Consider the following 20033-nt stretch of genomic DNA (forward strand, 5'->3'; position numbering starts at 1 on the left):
GAGACAATTCTCCATGAGTCTGTCACATTTTTGCATGTCTTGCATTTATTTGAGATTATGTTTGTTGGTGAAAAGCCTTGGAAAGTAGAGATAATGTCTTCATCCAGAAACAAGGAGAGCCATACTTACAGCCCAGGATAATAAAGACAATGTTTTCTTCTGGAAGAAAAATTAGTAAGGTTTATGGCCTGTTGAAAAGGTTTGGGTTCGCTAAACTCAGAGCTCCTTGCTTGTAACACAAATCGCAGTATGTGCAGGTGCATCCTTATACTTTTCACACTGCCCTGGGGCAGTTAGGACTCAGGCAACAAGCACAAGAAAATGCCAATATTCCGACTGATGTCTTTGCTATGAGCAATAGAGACCTTTGTCTCTGATCCAGGAATAGCATGTCTTGTTTCAACACACGTGAAACTGGAAGGAAAACTTATGCTTTCTACTCCTTGATGCTGTTTCTCTATGCATATATATTTTTTTCATCAAAACTGTGTACAAGTAAGTGAACATCCATCCTGGTTTTCATACACTTTCCTAGTTTAGCACTAAAAATTCTGCATCTGAGGAAACCCCTTAATCATGAAGAAACCAGGAAAGTGGATTACCGTATAACACAAATGTGAACTTTCTAGTTCTTCCATTTTCTTTCTTTTTTATCTTTTTGTCTTTCTTCCTACTTCCTCTTCCTCTTCTTCCCCCTTCTCCTCCCCCTCCTTATTCTCTCTCTCTCTGTCTCTCTGTCTCTGTCTCTGTCTCTGTCTCTCTCTCTCTCTCTATCTTTCTCTCTCTCTAGGACTACTGTACATATTTGAGGAAGCCTAGCCTCTAAACCATACAAAACTTAAGAAAATATGTATAATCAATATTAAGTTGCAAAATTTAAATGAAACTGCTTTAAGATAATCTTGATAGGACTGATGTCTATAATAAATTATGGCAATAACTTGATGAAAAAAATAATGTAATAGTTTGGGGAAAACATATATTCATAAAAGAAGAGAGGATACCAATTACTAATATCAGAAAAGAAAGTAGCACCCATAGATATTAAAAAAGTAATCAAGGAGCACTATAAACAAAATATTAAAAAATTGATTCCAACATTGTATAAAAAGAATTATTCACTACAACCAAGTGGGATTTATCACAGGTATGTGATGTTGATCTAACATGTAAAAATCAGTTACTGTAATTCAGCACATCAACGTGCTTTAAAAAAAAAATCACATGATCATTTAAGTAGATGTCAAAAAAAGCACTTGACAAAATTCAACATTCATTCATTATAGAAACTTTCAGTAAACTAAAAGTAGAAGGAAATTTTTTCAACTGATAAAGAATATATCTGCAAAAACAAAACAAAAACAAAAACAAAAAAAAACAAACAAAAAAACCGCTAAAGCTAACATATATTTAATAGTGAGAAACTTGAAAGTTTTCGACTAAGATCAGGAACAAAGACAAGTATATTCCCTTTTGACACTGCTTTTCAACATTGTACTGAAAGTTCAAGTTAATATAATAAGACAAGGAAAGGAAAAAATAGGAATATATTAAGACAAAAAAAAAAACCTGTCTTTTTTCATGGATGACATGTTACTTATGCAGAAAATCCTAAGGTATTGACACAAAACTTCTGGAACTAAAGTAATTATTGCAAAGTTATAGGATTCAAAATTTATACACAAAACTCAATCATTTTCATCTATACTAGCAATGAACAAGTGGAATTTGAAATTAAAAACACAATACTATTTACATTCACATCTCATAAATGAAATACCTAGGTATATAATTTTGTACTCACAAAATATGAACCAGATTTATATGAGAAAAACTGATGAAAGAAAGCAACGAACTAAATAAATAAAGAGATATTTTTAGAGAGACTCAATATTGTCAAGATGTCAGTTCTTTCTTACTTAATCTATAAATTCAAGATGATCCCAATCAAAATCCCAGCAAGTTATTTTATGGGTATCAACAAATTGACTCTAACTTTTATATGGAGATGCAAAAGAAACAAAATAGCTTTTACAATATTAAAAGAGAAGAACAAAGTTGGACTGACACTACCCGATGTCAAGAGTTATTATAAAGTTACAGTAATTAAGACAGTTTTGTATTGGTGAAAGAATAGACAAATAGATCAAAGGAACAGAACAGAGAACTGAGAAACAGACCCATATAAATACAGTCAACTTACCCATGACAAAGGAGCAAAGACAACACAATGGAGAAAAGGTAATCTTTTCAACAAATGTTGCTTGAAAAAATAAACATTCGCATGTAAAATAAATAATTAAATAAATCTAGACATAGTCCTCACATGCTTCACAAAAATTAATTCAAATGCCCCATAGATCTAAATGTAAAGTGCAAAACTATAAAACTCCTAGAAGATAGCATAGGAGAAAATTTATATGGCCTTGGATATAGTAATGCCTTTAGATACAACATTAGAGTCATAATCTGTAAAAAATATACTTGATAAGCAGAATTTTATTAAAAGTAAAAAGTTCTGTTCTGTGAAAAAAGTTCTGTTCTGTCAATAAAAAAGAAAAGACTAGCCACATTAGGAGAAAATACTTGCAAAAAACATATCTAATATAGTGCTGTTATGCAAACTATTAAAAAAAATACAACAGTAAGAAAATAAATAATCTGACAAAAATGGGTCAAAATCTTAACAGACATCTCACTAAAGAAGATATACATATGGCAAATAAGCACATGAAAAGATATTCCACATCATATGTCATCATAGAAATACAAACTAAAACAACAGTGAGATACAGTATATACCTATTAGAGTGGCCAAAGTCCAGAACATTGATAACACAAAATGCTAATGTAGATATCTTATGAAAAATGATTCTCATTTACTTATGGTGGAAATACAAAATGGTACACACACCTTGGAAGACAGTTTGGTGTTTTCTTACAAAGCAAAACATATTCTTCTATACAATCCAGCAGTCACTCTCCTTGTCATTTTCCCAAATGAGTTAAAAACTTATGTCTACACAAAAACTTGCATATAGATGTTCAGCAGCTTTATTCATAATTGCTGAAACGTGGAAGAAACCAAGCTGTTCTTCAATAGGAAAATGGATAAATAAGTCATGTTACATCCAAACAGTAAAACCTATTCAACACCTAAAAGATTTGAGACATAAATATTAAATGCATACTACTTACAGAAAGAAGTCAGTCTCAAAAGCTGCGTACTGTATGATTCCAACTGCATGTAATTCTGGAAAAAGAAAAATTATGGAGACAGTGAAATATGTGTGGTCTCCAGGGTTTAGAGGAAAGGGAGGGATGAATAGGTTGACCACAGAGAATACTTAGGGCAGTGAATATGTTCAGTGTAATACTATAATGGAGTATACATGTCATTATATATTTATCCAAATCCACAGAATGTACAACACCTATTTTGTAACCCAGTGTAAACTGTGGACTCCGGGTGACTACGATCTGTCAGTGTAGGTTCATTAATTGTAACAAATGTATCGCTCTGATAGATGTTGATAATGGAGGAGGTTATACACATGTGGAAGCAGGGACCTCATGGGAAATCTCTGTAGCTTCCATTAAACTGTGCTGTGAACCTAAAACGGCTCAAAAAAAGTCTTTTACACATACACATGCACACGCTCATGCACACACAGTTCTGATGGACTAGACACCTGATTTTAGTCCTTATTTTCCATAATTAGCTGTTGATTATATGTAGTTCACAATAGACTTCTGTATATAGTTCCTTAATGAAAAGTGAAGTGATTGAGAAAGTCTCTATGGTTCTTTTAATTCTAACATTTAGTGATCTCTCTCCACTTCACTTCAATATGAGTTATTAACTTGTATGACAGTAATTTTCTGATTTTATGAGAGAAATATATTTTATAATGTCATGTTCTGATATTGGGGTTATTCTGCCTTTCTCTAAAAATTTCAAATGTTCAAGTTTACTTTGGTCAGATGTACAAGTGTTCAGTACTATTATTACAAAATACACAATTTAAGACTGTTTTTAATAACATTACTGTTCAACTAGTGTAGAAAGCCAAAGCATATGAAAAGGTACAGACCAAATATTGTTCTTTACAGATAATTGTGGACATACTCCGATGCAGGTTCAAACTTTGTTACTGCCAATGTTTAGGATTGAATAAGGATATAAGAATACAATAGGATTCATCATGTATCATTTCTGAAAAAATGCAGTTGTCATGAATCATCATTTGAGTCAGTATTAATTAAGACTCAAATTACCACCTTTCTAAATGACATACTGGCACACCAGGGGCAGTAGCAATAGGCTGTGTAACTGTGGAATCAATTTGACTTGTACTGCATAGGATGTGAATTATTCTCATTGTAAGAAAATTATGTAAATCACGGTACATTTGGTTCTTTCTCCAGATCATAGATGATGGTTAAAGACCCCAAATGAGGTGTTTCTCCAAAGTTTGGAAACTAGTAGAAAAATTTCAATCTGACATTGAAGCTGGAAAGATTCAACATAAATTAATGAGATTGCCCATCTGCGGAAGTGACCTACATTCTAACAGATGGTTCTTAAATGTGAGAATGATTACACATGAGTGCTTCTTAAATCTCATTAAGAGACTAAAATAAAGCCAATGTAAGATAAACTGTGACCTAATTAATTGTCACTTCTTCTATGTAATGTCAACAGAAGGCTAAGTCATGTCTGAAGTCTGAGGAGGGAGGAAAGTAGAGCCAAAGGTCAAAATTTGACACTGGCATCCATCAAGCAACATTTATTGAGTGCTTACTTATGGGCCAAGCATTAAGCCATACATTGACTCTTACTTAGAGACTAGAAAACCCAACATGCAAGATAAATGTTTATATATGCTTGTCAAATATTTATTTTTGGTGTAGAGGATTAAACTACCAGATTTTATTAATGCTACTAATTAAAATTCTCCAAATTGCTTCAGTCAGGTCTTTTAATAAATTTGCAAAATGATTAACCAATTTTTCTTTTTTATTAAATTTCAGAATATTTAATAAAATTATTTTATTGAGAAAATACTAAGTGGAAGACATTTTGAATAAAACTACAAAGAATGCAATAATAAGTATGTCCTGATGTCTTATTTGCCATCTTTGAAGTGTGCAATCGTAGAGGAAATAAAATCCATGAAAACAAGAAACTAAGTAAAAAGATATAGAAAAGAGATAATTCTTTATTTTGCATTTGGAAGCAGAGGTAGAGTAGGAGAAGCTTTTATGAAGGAGATAACATTAGCTGAATATGAAAAGATTGGAACAGCTCTAGAAACAAATAACACTCCAGTTGGAAGGTATAATGTAGCTAACACATTAAAGCAGGAAAAGGTAAAGCTGGAAAAAATTCTGGAATATAGCAGTCATGGAGAAGAGTAATAGCAGGTAGGTATTGAAACATGTTTGGAATAAAATCACTGTATGCTACATGCCAAGATAAAAATATTAAACAATTCTGTGGCATGCAGGAAACCATAAAAATATCAAGTTAAGATATAAACTGAGATCATGGTTAAATATTTGAATGTGTCCAAGCAGTTTTGAAATTACTTCTGATTTTTAAGCTAATCTATTATTATTTGTATGATTATCCTAGCCCAAGAATAGCCCTAGATATACTGATAAAATTAGTATTCAGTTATAAAATGCTGAGAACCAGACTTGTTTCATAATATAATTGTCTCATGAAGTTGTAAGATTAAAAAAAAAAATGCTGTAGATGTTTTTACTCATCTTCTCTTTCCTCTAGACTGTGATATATTCCAAATATTAAAAGCTGAATTACCACTGAATTAAAATCTGAATTTAGCTAAACTATGACTCTTTTAGTGAAATAATAAGTCTTTATTAAAAGAAAAAAAAAAACATTTTTTCCTCAAACCTACTAATAGTAGACAACTACATTGTTGTACATGTAGCCTCCTTAGAAATTGAAATTTCACATACTTTGAGATGGAAAAATTATCTCAACTATCTTCTTTCCAGTGAAAAACCTATCTTTTGAGAGTAACTTTTTAAAATATATTTTAATTTGTACTTTGAGTCAGAGATAGTTTTAAAATACTTTTCAATTTCAATTTCTTTCAATAAGAAAAATTTTACATCATTGACATTACTAATTTCTACTGAACTGCTTTTCTTTTTCAATGTACCCCTAAATTAGAGAGCAGAGTATCAAGTTATGTGTTCCTACGGACAATTCTTAGAAGGCTGTCATAAACATTGAAAAAAAAATGACCACTTTATTTACTATTTTTTATAAATGAAATTTTTCTTTTCAGTTCTTGTGATTACTTGATTCACTATTTAAATAAAATTTCTGCTTAATATCACAGATTTCAATACAAAGTAAACAGAAAATTATTTCATACTTATGTGTCACTCAGCTATACATCATATCAACATGTTGGTATGGAAGTGTTTTTCAGTTTTTTATTTCTTAATGAAAGGATGTCATTACATTGCTCTTTCCTTCTCGATCAGCTGGTGTTTGTCACCATAGAAATTCCTGTGAAAATAAGCAATAAGAAGTAAAAACAGACAATTAAAATCAAAATATACTTTCATACCACCAATGAAATGAGAAAATTGGATTCTCTCATGTAATAACAACATAAAGATGCTAGAATGATATTAATGCTATGATTTTGGTTAACTTGCACTCATGTCAGACATAGACTTAGTTCAGAGCTCATGTCCTCCATCAGCCCTTTGCCAGTCCTTGGGCTTGAGCCACATGTTTGGGCTTAAATGCCTCTTTCCCATTTAATTCCAACCATGCTGCTACTTCCTCCCATCCATAGCAGCCAAGAGCAGTAGGAGTAGCAGTAGGCATCTTTTACTCCATGTTTAGCCCATCGGAGACACCAGGGGCAGTTACTCTACCTTCTGTGCAAGACCCACACCAGATATCAGGCTGTCTTTCATGGATAGTGTTCTGCATTGAATTATGTCATTCTCTTCCATCAAAAAAAAAAAAAAAAAAAGATGTTTATATCCTAACCCCCAGTACCTGTGATCTTATTTGGAAATAGAGGCTTTGAAGATAACCAAGTTAAGATGGAGTCATTAGGGTGGGCACCAATCCAATATGTCTGTGTCCTCCTGAAAAGGGTTAAGTTGAACATAGAGACAGAAACACAGAGAAAATGTTATGTGAAATTTGAATTATGCTGCCGCCAGCCAAGGAACACCAAAGATTGCCAGCAAACCACCAGGAACTAGGAGGCAGGCATGGAGCAATTTCTCCCTCACAGTCCTTAGAATAAGACAATACTACCTTCCAGAACTCTGAGATAATAGATTTCTATTGCTTAAGCTATCCAGTTTTGTGGTATTTTGTTTTGAGAAATAGTATAAGAAACTAAGTCAAGTAACCACAACTATCTCTTCTGAAAGCATTTAAGACTCTTGCTCCATGATACTAATCAGCCTTCTAATCAATGTGGCAACTTCCAACATCTCCTGGGGTGGCCCTGAGTTCTGCCAGACAGCAAAGGACAGACATTCTTGCTTATTGTCACTTCTGTGATGGGTGCAAAAATCATGAATGCAGACAAAATTGGAAAAGTTCATAATCTAGGAATGCAGTGTTTACGGCCTAAAGACTTTTAGAGAGGATATTGTTGAAAGACACATTTTTCTGTTAATTATGTTAATATTATAAAATTCTGAAAGGTCAATTTAACATGACCAAAAAACATTATTGTTTACATTTTCCTGTATATTCTAGGTAAACCTTGATTTGTGGTTATCATCAACAAAACACCGTAAAAATCTTTGATAGAGTCATTAGGAGCTACCATCCATGAGTAGCATGAGGGATGATCAACATAATAAATAATGATGAAACCTTAGCATTATGTAAATATTAGGGAAATATAGAGGCAAGAAGGTCCATATTGGTTCCATAGAAACAAGTTATGTAATGAATATAGAGGTGTGGAACTGTAATAATAGAGTCCATCTTTTTCTTGTAATGAGAGATATAAAATTAGTGCTGTAGTCTGAATATTTGTGTTCTCCCAAAATTCATGTTAAAAACTAATTCCCAGTGTAATAATATTTTGCCGTGGGCTTTGGGAAGTAATTAGGTCATGAGGGTTGAGCCCTTGTGATGGCAATTAGTGCCCTTATTAGAGATTCCAGAGAGCTCCCTCACCACTTTCTTCAAGTGAGGATACAGTAAGAAAACAGCCATCTATGAACCAGGAAGTGGGCCCTCATCAGACACTGAATCTACCAGTGCCTTGATCTTGGACGTTTTAGCCTTCAGAATTGTAATAAATAAATGCTGATTGCTGAAGCTACCCAGTCTATGATATTTTTGTTGTTGTTGTTGCTATAGCAACGCAAACTAAGACAATAAGGCACGATGAATTTAAAAATCAAGAACACAGAGAGATGATTCTTGGGCCTAAATAAGAAGAGATAATACTAGATACTAATAAGAATATTTATGCTCATTGATTGGATAATAAATATGTGAGTACTTCTATATTCATTATTCTAACTCTTTATTAATAAATTGTTATGCTTCACAAGTACTCATACAGTTTGCATCACGTTTTTTAACCAACTTGTTCATATAGCAAAAGGCATTAAAAGTGAGGGTTGGAATTAGGCAATGGGTGGAGTAGGTGTCCCTTCAGAAAGAGGACCAGTGTTATAGGTCACAAGAACCAGTAATCATCAATGAAAATTATTTCTAGACCTCCTTGGCTGCCCTCAGATCCATCCTTTCCTTCCCTTTTCCCTGATCTTCACTGTGCTACAAAGATCCTGATCTATGCCAACTTCATTTTTCTAACTCTAGCATCAGTTCGTTGGTGGCAAAGTGGAATTTTTCAATGGGAGACACTGGTGATAAACTGGAAGACTGATGACAGAATTCAGGATATTGCCCTCACACTTCCAGCCTTCAAAGGCTCTCTGGCAAAAGCTGCATCTTCTTGCGCTTCCAGCTCTCACTGGAAAAGCCTACTGTGTGCCTGTTCCAGCTGTCCCAGAGCTCCAGGAACACTGCCTCTACTCAGTTCCTCTCTAGCCTTTGGATTACAGTGGCTTGCTAAACATAACAATCTGTGATGGAAATATGGAGAATCTCAAAGTGTTTCAGATATTAGCTCACAATTATATGAATAATCAAATACTTGTATAAATCCCCTCTATTACAAATACTTGAAGTAGTTCCCTTTCTTAATCCATTCCAGTAGTATTTATCTGCCCCTCCATTTTCCGCGTGATACACCCATGACATGAGCAGCGTAAGACTCCCACTTGAAGGTGGTAGCTTCTGAAAAGACATAAATGTCAACAAGGCCTACGATACCACAAAGGGCCTCAAAAGCAGCCCCAGAATATGCAGCCTTCACATACACGTGATAATGTGGCTTTGACAGTCTCTTTTTCACTTGTACTAATGAAAGTTGAAAACCTGTGGGAGAAATCCCCCTCTGGGCTGATGTTTTTTGTTGGTTGGTCCTGCGTTTCACTGTTGTGTCTTTTAGGTATAAGGGGCTGAAGTAAATGAATAGCACTGCCAATAGCACTCCCCTTTCTGCCTGAGGATATTTATGTCTTATGATACAGAGGTTGGTAGATAACTCCTATTGGGCCACCTTGTCTGTATGTTATAGACACTAATTAAATTGATAAAACACTGAAAAACAGAGGAGAAAATTCTTTGATTGAATTTAATAGACTAGACCATTACTAATGCATCACCTATGATGTAGATGGCCATCTTACACTTAGAGTAAAAACTGCCAAGGTTGATTTCAAACAAAGCTTGTTAGGCCAGTTAGAGAAATGGTAATACATTGCCCAGTGTCAGGACGCTGCGAAATTTTAACAGAAAGTGTTGGTTGCAGGGATAAAGCTCCCTGCCATGAATAATTCTAGAGGGAGCTCTCCCCTGGCTGCTGGAACCCTTATTGTGCCAAACCAAAACAATAGAATAGTTGTCTTTCTTCATCAATTTCCTGGGACAGAAATATATGCAGAAGTATACACAAATTATGGTGTGTCTTCCACTTAATTTCTAATAGTAAAAAAATATTGGTCTGTCACTATAAAAATATGAAAAAAATTAAGCAGAGATAAGATAAAGTAATTAAAAGGAAACAAAAATGGAATTGAATCAGAACAAATACCTCTTATGCTATCAGGAAAACACTTTAAAATTTTTCTAATTCACGTTCCAAATAATATTAATATTTTCTCTATGAAAGAAGAAAGCCAACCATGAAAGATGACAAAATAACTACTGTGAGTGAGTGATCATTTTACACTTTCTCTCTCTTGCCCTTTATTTTAGAGATTGTAGCTATGGATGGTCAATTACTCTAGCTTTGGAGGCATTTTACTTCTCAGTGTCTAACAGTGATAGTCATTTTTTGTTATGCTGCTCAAAGATAAAACATTCTGTACCTCTGCAGGGTTTTCTTTGTTTTCTTATTCTGTTTTGTTTTGTTTTATCAGGGTCAAATGGTGGTGGTAGAGCAGATCCTTCCAAAGTTAATGTGTTGCCACAGCACATTGGGTTGCTGCTTGTGTCACACCAGGGTTTTGCAGTCTTCCTATAAAATTCAGTGGTTTAATGATACATTTTTTTTTTCAGTTCTGTATCACAATTCTTTAATTCAGCAATTGAAGACACTCATAAATAATGATTAGCATGGTCTGGAGAATGTCTGTTCAACATTAAAATGATTTCAACTTCAGGTCTCTGAATAGTGCTGGTGATAACAGCTCTTTTGACTAGAATGTAAAAGTTCGTTTCCAACATATTTTCTATGAACAATCTGGTTGTGAAGGCAAAATTTCTTTTTATTATAAATAAATACACACACAAGATGTTTTTTCTGCATCAACAATCAGTGGCTATAAGGCATATCTTGCCTTTAAGAACTTCAGAGAATAGCCATTCTGTGTCCTGTTTTTATTCTCTAGGAAGGAAACTGTTCAAAATGAAGTTTCAGTAACTTAAGGTTTTTCATGTTGCAGAGAGGCTGTTTTCAGGAATCACCACAAATATAAACTGCTCTGATATCACTGAATCTTGGAAGAAACTAGCCCTGGAGACTGAGAAAGACGGTCCATGCCCATCTTCCCAGTGATGTGTGTGTGTGTGTGTGTGTGTGTGTGCGCGTGTGTGTGTGTGTGTGTACACACTTGTGTAATTTTTTTGCTGCTTTTGATATCAGTAAGTGTTTACTGAGCTCCAACAAACACACATTTGGGCTAAATAATGCAGGGAATATAAGAGAAATAGCAGGTTCAACTCTGGCCCTTAAATAGTCTATGAGAATTCTCTTAGCTGACTTCCTCACTTTTCTATCATTTGTTTAGACAAGATTGTTTCAGGGATATCAAAGACTATAAGTTTGTAGGTATCAACATCTCAATCTTAAATCTGGACTTTCTAAATTTTCCATCTCAAGAATGTACTGATAAATAAATGTATATGTATTCCTAATTTTTACAGGAATGGGCAGGCTTCAGAAAATAATAATCATGGAAACCACTAGAAATGGCCAAAGTTAAGTAGTTATAGCTCAGCCTTGGCACTTCTAAATTTTCTTTCTATTGGAAATAATTCCCATTTATATCTCTGTCCCCTGTTGGGTGGAAGGCATGCCAGCGGTATTATGACATATAATGGATAAAATATTTCTGTAGCAATTAGTGATGATGTTCTAGGATATTGGTTGATGAAGTAAAATCATGCACATAATTATGGTAGGCAGAAAAGTGGTCCCTCAAAGATGTTCATATCTTAATTCCTGGAACCTGTGAGTATGTTACTTTGCTTGGCATAAGGGGCTTTGCATATATAATTAAAGTTTAGGAACTTCAGATAAGAAAATAATCCTGGATTATTCATGTGGGACCAATGTAATCAAGAGAATTTATAAAGGAAAAGAGGCAGGAGAGTTAGAGAAAAATATGTGACAAGAAAGCAGGTGTTGGAGTGATGCAACCATGAGCCAAGAAATGTAAGCAGCCTCCAGAAGCTGAAAAAACTAAGGGATAGATTCTCCTATAGAACCTCCAGAAGTAACTCAGTAGTGTTAATGCTGATTTTAACCCCATAAGATTCATTATGAAGACTTCTGAACTTCAGCCCCTGAGATAATATTGTGCTATCATAAGACACTAAGTTTGTGGTAATTTGTTACAGAAAAAAATAGGAAACTAACACAATGTTTGAGTTTAAAATACTATCCTAGAAAATTTAAGTTTGAGGTCAGGTTGGCAGAAGAGGTAACCTTATCTGCCTTCCAGCTCTCCCTAAGTCTTATTGCCATGAAGTACAAAATGTTAAAATCTATAACAGTTAGGAGTGCAGTGTTCCTAGCTAGGATGGGTCCTCAACATTCATATACAATTAAAATATTTCTGAGAGGTTAAAAATCAAGACACACATATTGAAAAATTAGTCAGAATAGAAGAAATTGCAATCTAACACTCAAAGAAGGCCAAAAGAGAGATGGGAGGAAAATTTTTAAAAGCCCATGACTTTTGGACAGATAAGTTTTGAAAGTGGGAATAGTGGAACAGAAAACAGGTAGATTAGTTAAAACGTTTTCTGTGGTAAAAGTTGCTTGGTCAACTTTTAATAGTTACGACTATTTGAGTAGTTATCCCTACTCACCCTCCATGCCCCAACTCAGTGTATATAAGACTTTAGCATCTGTTATTTCTCTCAAGAAAAAAAAAACAAAGACAAAAACTGGCGCTCTGTTTTCAGAAATTGCATTCCTAGAGAAAATTAAGTTTGCTATGATGTTAAGAGTTCACAATCATTTCACTTTATTTTATGTTATCAGCGGATGGGTAAGAGCAACAGCATGCCTCCGATGGCCTCCACATAAATTTACCAAAGCTTGCCTACATGTCTTACAGTTCTCCCATCTATGTTCAACTGTCAGTCAACCTTATGATTAAGGAAACAGGGCTTTTGAGAAACAAAGCCTTATTGAGTAGTGACAGAAAAAACCCAAGACACCTACATATATTGATCAACATGCAAACAATATTAAAGTATTTCTGACAGATTGAAAGGCAAGGAATACATATTGAGAAATTAATCTAAATAGAATAAACTGTGATCTAAACTAACCCTTTGTTCTTAAATATTAACAGAAAGCCAATGTCACTGGATCTTAGAGAAAATAATACTTCAGATATCAAGGAGAAAACTGGAGAAATTTGTAGATATATCAAATTTGTATCCTCAGAATTATTTAATAAGTTATTGCGGCCATAAAACATTAACAAGAAAATTTTAATGCAAAAAAAATTCAGAGAACACAAAATAAATTTGAAAATTTTAAAACTAAAATGTGTAATTTTAATAATTAAATACTGTCCCATTGGAGTAATGGCAAAGAGAAAAAGATAATTTAAAAAGTCAAAAAAGGGAGGAATGGTCAAGGAGATATCATTAAATTAACAAAATGATTAAAAAGATAAAACAAAAAAATAGAAATGAGGAAATTACCCCTCATTTCTTTGAAATGAGGTTCAGCAAGATCTGGGGAGGTAAATGATAGACAGGAAAACATAGACACAGCCTTCTGAAATAGAAAACCAAAAAGATGACTCTAAAAGCCTTTAGATCAATAGAAATTAAAAAGAAGAGATTTCAACTCATATCAAACAATTCTGCAGTTTACTTATAATAAATTTAAAAATGACTATTTATAAGTACATAAATTTAAATTTGGAAATAGGTTTTAGTAATATTTCAATCAGTTCAACAATTTTCTGAGCAATTGCTATGAGTATGCTACAGCTAAATATCTCTCCATAACACTCAGCCCTGTCTCTCTTCACTTCTTCACAACTTGCCTTAGCTGCAATCTGGTTCCCGAGTAGAATGTTTCCTTTTGTCTACTCTCTAGCTCTGTCCCTCTAGACTTGACATTTATGCCAGGTTTCTCTACAGGTTCCTGGTTTCCCTCAGGAACTCTGGCTCAGTTACACACACTGACATTCTCTACAGTGAATCACTTCTGAAAGCACACAGTCTATCATATCCTGCCAGCCCAATAATCAACCAGAAAGTCCTCTGAAACAGGGAGAATGGGAAAGTCTTATTCTTTTTATTTGAAATGACTAAACTCATTTTAATCCTTCAGGTGGATGTAACAAAATTTTTGTTGGGGAACAGGATTTCGTTGTTCATGTTTTTGTTTTTGTTTATTCCCTTACTCATTGAAATTATACATAATTTCTCCTCATAGTATTTCTGTCAATTTTTTTAGTCATTAAAAATTTGCTCAGTATAAAGAATGTTTCTAAGCCATCTGGGGCTACAATTCACAGTCCATTTATTTCCCCATCAGTAAAACATATTTCAATAAAGATAAGTTGAATAATGATGGATTCAGAAGTGACACTAATGGAAGTGCTCGAAATATAAGAGTTGTTGTCTATCCCATTGACGAAAATTACAGCCATATCGAAAATTAGGTATCCATGCTGCACAAGGCCTCAAAGCCTAAAAAGGTTCTTCGTCCTAGAATGATTACTAAAAAAATGCTACATAATTTGAAAAAAAGAAAGGAATCATTCAAGAATATAGATACAAAGCTGATGTGAAAATTATTATGTGCAGTTTTATGTGTTACCATAGCAGTCATTTCTTACTGTAGATGAACAAGGTGGTAAAGACCTCCCCAAGAATAGTTTCTGAATGGACCTAAAATCTAAAATCAATGTTTACTTATGCTTTTTACAGCACTTTGCTTTCAACATTGATTGAGTTTATTGAAAAACTCCCACTGGCCATTTTAAGTATCAAGTTAAATTGAAAGTTCCCAATAATGTAACTGGAACCTACAACTAGCAGGCACCCTTGGTTTTTCAGAGAGCCAATGATCCTGACTATCATCTGTTGCTTAAACCCTTCGTAAGCAGCCACAGGATTTCTGAAATTAGCTGCTTTTCTGGGTTGCTTTTATTGAATTTAAAAAAAAAAAAAAAGCTTTATAGAAAGTAATTACAAAGTCTTTACATTAATTCTAGTAATTAAATGTGACTGCACCTATTATTATTAGCTTTTCTTCTTTTCTTCATTACTAGAAGCAAGGGGAGCTCAACATAAGAGTGTATGCCTAGCTGGGCAGGAATTATTTAAATCAAATAAATGGTCACGTTACAAATGTATTCTATTTAAACAAATTGGAAAAAATGAGACTTCTTGACTAGAATTAATTTTATAATGGAAGTAAAAGTGTATGACCAGGTCAAAGAACACAAATGACCAAATGCTATTCCCTCACTCAAGTTTTTATAAAGATGAAACTAGTCAAGATAGAATAGAAAGTAAATGCTGTACATGCCTTCTCTCATGACTATACCAAAATTATAATGAAACTGCAGAATAATCATTACTGGGAGACACCTGAAGTCTGGCTGAACAGATATCCTACAATTGGGGACATACATAAGAGGTCACCTCAAGACTGGTAGGAGGGGAAAAGACATGAAACGGTCCAGTCCCACACTGTGTGTGGTGGTTGTTTGGGAGTGTTATCTTAGCTGCAGAACTCCCCCACTTCCAGGAGATAGGGGTCCCAGCCCCACACTGAGCTCCCAAGCCCAGGGTTCCAATGCCAGGAAGAGAAGTCCCCACAACCTCTGGCTGTGAAAACTAGTAAAGATTGTGTCTGAGTGAGACAGAGGGCTGCAGGAGTTAACAACATTTCTCTTAAAGGGCTTGCACATGGATTTACCACTGATGGACTCACTTGCTCTGAACTTCTGCTCTGAGACAGCTGCTAATCGAGGAGTACGTGGAGGTGCTTAGTTGTTGGTCTTCAGGGCAAGATTGTAGGGGCAGCTTTCTCTCAGACAGAGGTGCTGTCAGTATCCATTGTTCCTTTATTGAGCCCTCTTCCCTCTCAGCATATGGATACCCATAGCTGACATAGTCACATCTCCATCAACTAGGATAACCCAGGTTGCTCTACCCAGCTGATTCCCCTATACTCCGCCTCTCCCAACTTGTAGGCCCACCCAATCTGCCTCCAGTGGATTTTCCATACAAATGTCCTGTCTTCACTCTTGCTGCAGACTTCTCTAAAATCTCTCAAAGGCTCACAAAAGCCAAAGAAGCAGAATCTGGCCATGGCATGCCCTGAACTTCTTGCTGAACAGCCCTAAGGCCCACACTAGCGGCAACCAGCCTCAGTTTCTACGTTGACCTCTTGAGGTGCCTATAAGCCCAGCACAGGTGGCAGCTATTTGCAGATTGTTTGGTGACTCTTACCAAGCGGCCCTGGAAGTGCACAGGCTGCAGCTGAACTTGGCCTACAGCTGGGCCCCTTCCAGGAGGCCCTTGGGCTGGCACACCCAGTGGCCTGCTTTGACCAGCACCAGAGCTGGAGCACCACCCAGGGCTGCATCTGGAGGACACACCTAAAGGGCAAACTGGGCAGGCACCAGTGCCCTGCTAAAGTAAATCCTGCTTCGTAGGATCAGCACCCTCACCCACTGGTCCTCACAACCAATCAGCCCAAGGGTCAATCCCTCCCACTGATATGCAAACAACAACCAATGCTCAACTACAACAGGAGGGCACACACGACCCAAACGAGGGACATAACTGGAGCACCTTGCTCAGGTGACCAAGGAAGACCATGCCAGTTGGTCCCACAAGACACCTACTACATAAAGGCACTCTACTAAGACTGGGAGACTTATGAGCCCTAACTAAAACATAGAAATGGAAGACAGCCAAAATAGGGAGACAAAGAAACACATTCCACATGAAAGAAAAGACCAAGGCTCTAGAAAAAGAACTCAGCAATTTGGAAATAATCAATTTATCAGCTGCAGATTTCAAAACACTGGTTATAAGGATGCTTAATGAACTTAGAGGAAGAGTAGAGGAACTCATAAAAACTTTAACAAGGGGATGGAAAACATAAAAAGAACCAGTCAGAAATAAAGAATACAATAATTGAAATAAGAAATATATTAACAGGAATCGAGAGCAGATTAGATGAAGCAGAGGACTGAATTAGCAATTTAAAAGATAAGCTAGCAGAAAATGCCCAATCAGAATATCAAAAAGAAAAAAATCCAAAAAGTTGAGGCTAGTTTATGGGGTCTCTGTGACAACATCAAGTGTATCAACATTCACATCACAGGGGTACCAGGAGAAGAATGAGAGCAAGGAATTCAAAGTTTATTTGAAGAAATAATGACAAAAAATTTTCCTAACCTGATGAAGCAAACAGGCATACAAGCCCAGGAAGCACAGTCACACACAAGATGAACCCAAAGAGGCCCACATTAAGACACATCATAATTGAAATGCTAAGGTTTACAGAGAAAGAGAGAATCTTAAAAGCAGCAAGAGAAAAGCAATTAGTTATCTACAAGGGAGCTCCTATAAGACTGCCAGCCAATTTCTTAACAGAAAGTTTTCAGACCATAAGGGCTTGGCACAAAATATTTAAAGTGTTGAAAAGTAAGGTCCTACAACCAAGATTACTCTACCTAGCTAAGGACAAATAAAGAATTTCTCAGACAAGAAAAAGCTGAAGGAGTTCATCACCACCAAGCCAGTATTACAGGAAATGTTGAAGAGGTTTCTTTAAGAAGAAAAAAATATGTATAAAATAGGAATAAAGGATAGCAATAACTACATATCTATCAACAAGTATTTCAAATGAAAAATAACCAAATGTTCTAATCCAAAAATAGGGTGGTTGAATGGATAAGAAAACAAGACTTTACATATGTTGCCTACAAGACTCACTTAAAATTAAAAGACATACAGACTGATAGTAAAGGGATAGAAAAAGATATTTCCTGATGGACCTAGAAGGTATAGTGCTGAGTGAAGTAAGTCAGAGAAAGACAAGTGCCATATAATTTCACAGACATATGGAATCTAAAGAACAAAATAAAGGAAAAAAAAAAAAAGAAACAAACTCATAAATACAGAGAACATTTTGAGGGTTGCCTGAGACTGGGAGATGGTGAAAAAGGGAGAAGGGATTAAAAAGTACAGATTAATAGTTACAAAATAGTCATGGAGATATAAAGTATAGCACAGGGAATATAGTCAATAATATTATATTAACTACGTATGGTGTTAGATAGGTACTAGATTTATTGGTTGCTCACTTCATGAGTTATATAGATGCCTAATCACTATGTTGTACACCTGAAACTAATATAATATTGTGTGCCAACTATAATTGAAAAATAAAAATTTTATTTGAAAAAAAGATAAAACGTATTGGAAGTAGTAGGAATTCAGAGACCAGTATAACTAAATTCTCTTTCCTAAATTATCTTAATATGGAAAAAAATACATTATGGGGGAAAAGTATGCAGTGCTTTCTCTTTATTATTTCTGTGATGATTATGGCATTTTAAATAATGCCTATATACTTAAGAATATTATAAAGTTATTAGCAGTTTGGCATTAGAATGACCAAAAAAATAATTTTGAAGACCTCTTTATATGACTCTTTGATGATAGTTGTATATTAAATTAATACCTAGAAACTGATTTTTTTCTATGAAACTCATGTTTAGTGTGAAGGAAGATGAGCAAATTATTTAATATGTGATAATTAATTATTACTTATTTCCTTCTGTCTTCAAGCTACTTAAAATTAGAGGATTTACCATGATAGTCTCATAAGATGACAGTAGAAGGTTAATAATTGCTGTGATATGTTTGTTTCTTCCTAAGCACTCATTGTTGGTGGTTGCTCTTACTAGTTACTTTTCCTCCTCTTTAAACTTCTCCTGCCCCACTTCACCCCTGACCCATGAATGTTGCCATTTCCCCTTAAGGACTGGATCTCTGAAGGCGGAGTGTCTCCCACATGCTCGCGGCATGCACCCAGGGCACCTGGCCCTGGCGCACCTGGGAAATGGTCCGTGGCTCCACCTGGGGTACAAACCCAGGACCTTCTGTGTGTAAAGCAGATGTACAACCACTACACTGTGGAGCCACCCCCTGCTCTTTATTATTGTCCTTAGTTTCTGTGTGCTATTCTAGGGAGGTTAACCAAGCTCCAGTCTAGAAAAGTAAGCTGAATCCTTGACTACACCAATTATCACAATCCATCCTCTAATCACAGCATTTGCTTCAGTAAGGAGAATGTGAGTAAGTTGGTCCAGTCAAAGAGTACTCTAGAACTCTGTTCACAGTTCTGACATATATATTCTCTCTAATTGGGATGATATAGTGGAAAAATTATTACAGTCATTTTTCTATAAAATGGATGCCAGTCTAAGGATAAACTAATTCATAGAGAGAACAGAGGCCTGGAGACCAATGGAGCAATTAAAATGTAGCCAGAATTAAGCCAATCCTGGATCCCCTCATTTTCCCCAACTGGGTGTGTGTATGTATATGTGTGAACTCTTTTTTTTCTTTTCACACTGTTTAAGTCTATATAATGGTTTGTCTCATGGAGGAGAGAACACCGGAATAGGTTTGACTTTCTTGCTATAGAAAGCTCAAATTGTGTCAGACAATTCTGATCATCTGTCAGAGTGTTGCTTGAAATGTATGTGAACTCTTAAATCAGTTTGAGGTGGGTTATATTTTTATAACCAAAAACCTTTAATATAGTAATCAAAGGAGTTGATAAGAAAGTAGGTTACCTATAAAATTAACAAAATATTTTTAAGCAAAAAGTAATAGAGCTTAATATATATCTTGTGATCCACTGGTTCTCAGTCAGAACACCATGGCACAATGATGAATTCCAAGACCTCCACAATCATATCAATAAATTTTACCTAATAAGTTAATACCTAATATGTATATTTGGTAAAACTGAGTACATTTATTATTTTGACAAAACTTAAAACACTTAAGACACCGCTAATGTGCTAGATAAATTATGTTACATTTAGTCTTAGTCAGTTTCTCTAATCAGGAATTTGAATTCCAAGGGTGTTTAGTTATAATTAAACTTAGAAAATCTAAACTTTGGAGTAAT

The 20033-nt window shown here is 35.0% G+C and overlaps 1 non-coding gene across 1 annotated transcript; it reads right to left on the minus strand.

Annotated features, from left to right (window-relative positions):
• Window positions 1–19466: 19466 nt before the first annotated feature.
• LOC120615319 (small nucleolar RNA SNORA28) lies at window positions 19467–19590 on the minus strand. Its single transcript, XR_005656233.1, has one exon. It is a non-coding gene; the product is annotated as a small nucleolar RNA SNORA28 (small nucleolar RNA).
• Between the last annotated feature and the right edge of the window lie 443 nt (window positions 19591–20033).

The sequence above is a fragment of the Pteropus medius genome, unplaced genomic scaffold (assembly GCF_902729225.1).
Source record: "Pteropus medius unplaced genomic scaffold, Ma_sr-lr_union100, whole genome shotgun sequence".
NCBI lineage: Eukaryota > Metazoa > Chordata > Mammalia > Chiroptera > Pteropodidae > Pteropus > Pteropus medius.